Below are 6,398 nucleotides of genomic sequence, written 5' to 3' on the forward strand. Positions count from 1 at the left end.
GTGCCCCAAAGTGGAAAACTTTCAAATTAAGGCAAATGATGCTGCAGAAGTATGAAAGAGTTATAGAAGCTGAAATATTCATCCTCTCCCTAATGAGCTCAGGTCCTCCGACCCCCACCCCCACCATGCTGTTTCTGTCTGTGTGTGGGTGGTTTTCTTGTGTATGCATGTTTGCAGAGGGGCAGAATGGTTGGGAGGGGGTGGTTACCACCAGAGACACCATTAACACAGAGATAAATATGTAATGAAGGAAAAATCACTTTTCTGTTAGTTTTTTGCATGACTTCATCTTTCCTGTTAATCTGTTTTTTTGTCCCCCCCCCAGTCTGCAGCAGCGTGTGAGTCTGTTGGAGCAGATGAGTCAGTATTTTATTTGGTGAAATAATGTTTCTTTGATGAGGCCGTGCACGTGTCCCCTCGTGGGGGCCCTCATATGGACCAGCATGCACTCATGTGCACTCGCTCACATTTGAGCCCCCCCCCCATTCCCCTCGTTCACGCTGTGGGTGGTATTCAGACCAGTTATCTGCAATTAAATAATTAAGTTAATTGTTGTGTCGACCCCACCCTGCAGCAGCAGCACGCAGACTAACTGACAGAAGCAGCTACTTCCTCCCAAAACAACCCCCCCATCCCAAAGCACAGCAGCCAGAGGAGCAAAAACGCTGCCGGGATGTCGCGGCTCGGTCCGATTCAGGCTGAAAGTGTAAACATGTGAGTTCTGGTTGGTGAGCTGGTGGACCGGGAAGCAGATTCTCGTGCCAACAACAGTTTTCACCGACATCGATGACAACAGCAGCCGATGGGGGGCTCTGTGCTGAAACAAATGTCTGAATGTGGCGCTAAGCAAAATATTTGTCTGTTTGGTTTCAAAAAGAACATTTTTATCTGCTTCCTTATCATGGGTGTGGAGATATCACTGCAGATGATTATCTTTATGAGCTCTTATCTTTACGGTCTGACAATGTTCTGCAAATCCACCAATAATGAAACAGGAAAGGTGACAGAAGGTATTTCATTATTATGCTGCAAACTGCCTCAAAGAGGGCTTAGAAAAGGTGTCATGTCTTGAATGCCTGACCTCTCTTCTGAATGTTAGGACTGTCCCACCTGAGAAACACTCCCAGCCTGTTCCATGTACAGATGAGGTAGAGGATGTCAGTCTCACGGGACTGTACCACAAAAAGCTGGATTTGCAGACCTTTATGCCCCCCAGCTTTTAAACAAAGATGCTGCAGGAGTTAAGCTCCCTTCCATTTTGCTCAGGTGTCTTCTGCTCTCAGCACACTACATTTCACTCTAAGCATCCTATCTCTGATATTAAATAGGTCCTCTTCAAATACTCCACCCAGCTAAAGTCCAGCAGAGCAGCCGCCCCACCATAAAGCCCCGTGCGAGGACTCGTAAAACCAACGTCTTTTCATCAGAAAGCTTTGAGGGCATGGCCTGCATGAAGACCACGGTCTACGTCAGCTAAGGTGCTGATCATGATCACATGCACCTGTTCAGAAGGCTGCAGGTTTTTGGATTGTCCGGGCCGCATCTGAACCCTTTAACACCTGAGGCGTCGTCTGTGACGCTTAAACACTGAATGTTTAACATACGAGACGCTTTTCTCCTTCAGAATCTGCTGGAATGACCGCGTTAACAGTTGAAAAGTTACAGTAAATCAAAGAACATTAATACTGGAGCTCCGGGGATAAAGGGTTAAAGAGCGCGCAGAAGTGTCTTACTGTTCCCTTGAGGCTCATACGGCCACTTTATGGGACGTCATAAAAATGGAACATACTGCTGTCGTCTGTGTGGTATCGTGAAGTTTTTGTGAGACTCATGGAAGTTACACCCCCTCTAACGTATGAGTGATGCTGTCATGCCGTGTCCTTACGCCACACTTTAGTCCAGGGGTAGGCAAACTTTTTGACTCATGGGACACAAAATGTTCTAAAGTTTAACTAAAAGGCCAGACCAGGAGCAAATCTGTTCCATGTTTTAGTAACTCCACCTCTTAAGAGAAAGAAATAACATGGAATGTGGGCAAAAACGTGCTTTCATTTCATTTACAATCAATGTTTATGTTTAAAATTAAACATTTTTCAGGTTTTCTTTGAAAACTGTGAGTTTTGTTCCCCATTTAGAGCCACTTGCACAGATGGGTTGATGTCCTTTAGGAAAAAAGGCAAACTTAGAGAAATGCTGCATTCACATGGAGTTGGAATGATCGGAAAAATGACTGTCTGACTTGGAAAAAACAAATGAAAAACAACTAATCTTTCAATAACACATGAATGCAGAGAAATGTTCTGCACTTAGACAAAGATCAGTTTATTTGTTGTGCAACATCTATGGCAGGGATCTGCAACCTTTAACAGTAAAAGAGCCGTTTGGGCTCGTTTTCTACTGATGAAAAAGGAGCCGTAGTCTTAATTTAGGCTTAAAAAAATTGGATTTGGATTCATGACCTTCTTTTTTTGAAATAATATGAATTGTGTCTATTTGTTGGCACAAACAAAAGCAAAAGTATAAAGAGAACCTATTTTTTTTTTACTTATTTTCAAAATAAAAGCTGCTCTGTGCCAAACAGGATCATCTCAGTGCAGCTCTGAACAACTAGTAACCAATGTTGTTCAGCATAAGATAATATGTGTTTTTAATAAAGATCAAACTTTTTAACAAAGTTTTCTTTGCATATAAAATCTGTTCATTCTGGAGGTAGAGTTGATCAAACAAGACATCTTCAGGTCAACAGGATGTAAAAACCTACATAGTTTATCAACTATGTGAACCTCAGAGATCAATTTATACATTTAAATTTAATTTAACTAATCTAAATTGAATAAATGATAACTAAGTAATTCTTACTTTAAAAAAATGTATTTTATTTTTATTTAATTGTTTTTGTTCTTTTCCTCTCTTTGTCCTCAGCAGTCTTTCACTGCTGGGTTTTGTTATTTTAGTTTGGGGTTGGATCTTGGTAGTCTTAGTTTACAGGCTTTGTTTATTTGTTTTCTTTAGGTTGTTTTGGTTAGGAGGAGCTGCTGACTCTGATGGTCGACATTTCTTGGTCAGCAGTCTCTCTGAATTATTTTGTGTTTGGAGCCACCATGGAGAGATAAAAGAGACATGTGGACCTGGAGCTGCAGGTTGAAGACCTCGGGTCTATGGGGAAGAACCAGAAAATAAACCATCAAAAAGGGCTATCAGTATAATTTATTCTAGTTTGCTGGGCCAGATTAAGTAGCTTGGTGGGCCACATGTGGCCCCCGGGCCGTAGTTTGCCCACCCCTGCTTTAGTCGTCAGTGAGGTGTGCATACTGACTCCTTACTGACTGCAAGCATGTAATGTGCACACAATGCGCAAGTGCACACTACACTCTGATTGGCTATATTTCTCATCTCTAACAGTCAGGCGGCATGCAAGAAGCACACATGAATCACGTGGACAGCACCAGCAGGTCCTTGCTTAGTCTGGGTGATTCAGGGAGGTTTAAAAATATGAAAAATCTGTACATCACTTCTGCGTCTCACCTGCTTACCCCTTACTTACCCTCACATGTTGTAGAAGTGTTCACTACCACCAGTCACCTGCAGCACGCCTGCAGAAAACATGAACTTCGGCTTCACTGAGCAGCCTACGACCTTGATATTTCCAGGGGGTCCCCTTCGTACCCCGTACAGGTTTGACGCACAGACAGCCTGGATCCACCCTGTTGAGACTTGTTGCCATCAGGCCCCTCCCTCATAGTTTAACCTGCTGGTGTCCATACAATTAACATGGTCTCCAATGGTTTTTGTTCTTCTGTTGTTCTCTTTGTAGAAATAAAGCTGTCTGGTCCCTCTGAAAAAATGAAGGAGAGCTGAAGGCAAAGATCATCTGGAATAGGGAGCACCCAGGAACTGCCTGGGGGGACACAACAGGACGGGGGAGTCCGTCTAATCAGATTACAAAGGATCTAATCCACCATGTTGGTCTTCAGCTCGACTTCTGCGACCAGCAGACAGCAGCCTCCATCCCCACCCAGACCACCCGCTGCGGCAGATGGGATACATGTGTGGTTTGCGGTGGGGGGGGCGTCTGGAGCGAGAAGAACACACACACCTCATTCCCTATTAATAAATCAGCAGCACTTCAGCCTGCTGTCTCTGGAGGGGGCGGGTTTGAGGTGAACAGCACAGGAATGTCCCAGCAGTTTCACCACAGCTTCCTCCATCAGTAATTAAGACAGCTCTGTGGGGTGGGCTGGGGGGGTACGTTCACCACATACAGCTGGGAGGGGCCTAGGACCAGAACTGTTTGGGCCCAGAGAGTTTCTGAACATCATCTTTATTTTGGGAAGAGCCCACCAGATCCTGACCACCGCTGAAGCTAGGGGCGTGGCCTGAGACAAGAACTCCTCTCCTTTCTGTGCCCCCCCTCTAAGGCAAACCCCTCAAGCTTGAGAAGGAGCTCCATGAGAAAATAGATCCCAGCTGAGGAGCTTCACACTGGTCCAGCAGCAGGAGTTGGAGGTCTCAGCTCCACGTCGGGACAAACGTTAACTCCCCCTGAGACCCGGGGGCCGGCGGTTCTAAGGTGTCTGGATCAACTCACTGGGCACAGAAACGCAGACACAGTTCTCTGAGTCAAGATGTCCTCAACAGTCCCTCCCAAGCTTGAGTCCACAAACACTGATGAGTTCACCCCCCCCTCACCACAGCTGTCCCCCGTGAGCTAATTATCCTCCGTCTATTTAAGTCCATGGTTTGGTGGTTAGTGACAAATCCTCTTCTTTAGCTCTCTTGCTCAGTCATGTTTCAGGGTTGTTTTGTTTTTTGCCGAGTCATGTTCGGGCTTGGCCCTCAGCCTCACAGCTTTAGGTCCTCCACCAACACAACATCTGAGCCTTCCCAAGGTCACAGAAACCAGGACATCTGAGGAACCAGGCCCCCCATCCGGTCGATCGTAAAAGCAGCTCCTCCCTCTGATGCTAGAGAGATGCGAGGGTTCAGGGGATGCTGTCTGTGGTTTGGCTCATGACGACTGTGGAGCTATAACTCGGAGGGTCAGACAGAAGCATGACCTCAGGCTCCTACTGACGACTGCACGCTTGGGCTTTCACGCACCGAAGTGTCTTTAGTGCAGATCTGAATCCCACTCTTTGATTTTCATGTCTTTTACAGCTTTATTTTTCTGTAAAAGTGACTGTTAGTTTTTGGAACAAACTTTGAATTTCATTTATTCAATCAGTCAGTCAGTCAGTCAATCTAAAGCACAGAAACACAAATATCTGTACATAAATTGATGTCAGGAAAGTTAATCATGAATTGATTGGAAAATGTTTAAAAAAATGAAGACGTAGAAGAAAAGAAATACTCACATACATACATATCTTGACATCCATACATCCAAATACCCATGTTAATGATGCCGTTATGATTAATCTTAATCATAGACATATTTGTACTTGCTTATAAAGTACAGGACCCATTAAATCCATTAAATATTTTTCCTTATCTGCCTCTTAAATTCTAATTATTTGTTTAAGCTTTACCGTTCCAAGTTCAGATCACTGAACTAATTTCATTTAATAATATGAAGTAACAAAGATGAAGTGCTGTTTGATTACATTAGAAGACATTACATTATTCCATAAATAATTACATTTCACACGTAGTAACATAACGAAGTGCTTATTGGTTATGATCAAAAATGATTATTACATGAATCATGATTATTAAATTAATCTTTTTGGTCAGTGTCCGTGTCTCAATAACAAAACCCAGCAGTGTAAGACTGCTGAGGACAAAGAAGGAAAAAAGAAAATAAATAAATACAAGAAAAATAAAATATATTTTTTTAAATGAAGGATTACTTAATTAGTAAGGACAAACTTATGGCTGCAATGCAGAATCAACTTCTGAGCTGCACCCCTCGACAAACTTTGTCCTCGTTTAGGACAGTAAGGGGATGGGGGGCAGCTTTGCTCCTGCTGTCATTTTGGAGTCAAATCAGATTTGTATGGGTTTCGAGGGTTCTCCATGGATTCTGATTGTCTTAACAGCAGCAGCATCTCTGCTGAAGGTCCACGTGAGAGACGCAACGTCAATCTGCTTTCAACTCTCAGCCTGAGCTGCACTTGTTTGTATCGAATCTAAACATTAATTTCCTGTTTTCTACACGTTTTATCCAGTGGTGAGTCCTGGAGGGTTACAGAACCGTTTTTGTAGATGAGGAGCAGAAAAAGGAAAAGCTTCACTTTCAGTTGTTCCACAACCTTCACTGCAAAGGTAACTAAACTTTCAAGAATATTTACAAAGTTTTACACTCCCCCCTCCCCTAAAACTAATGGGGCATTTCCTTAGATGCCCCACCCCCCGGTCCACACCCCCCAGTTTAATGTGTGACCCCCCCAGGGCAAGCA

The 6,398-nt window shown here is 43.8% G+C and overlaps 1 protein-coding gene across 1 annotated transcript in view; it reads right to left on the reverse strand.

Annotated features, from left to right (window-relative positions):
- Positions 1 to 6,398, reverse strand: part of satb2 (SATB homeobox 2) — a 61,563-nt gene that overhangs the window by 11,661 nt on the left and 43,504 nt on the right. The window lies entirely within an intron of this gene.

Source organism: Oryzias melastigma, linkage group LG21 (genome assembly GCF_002922805.2).
Source record: "Oryzias melastigma strain HK-1 linkage group LG21, ASM292280v2, whole genome shotgun sequence".
NCBI classification, from domain to species: Eukaryota; Metazoa; Chordata; class Actinopteri; order Beloniformes; family Adrianichthyidae; genus Oryzias; species Oryzias melastigma.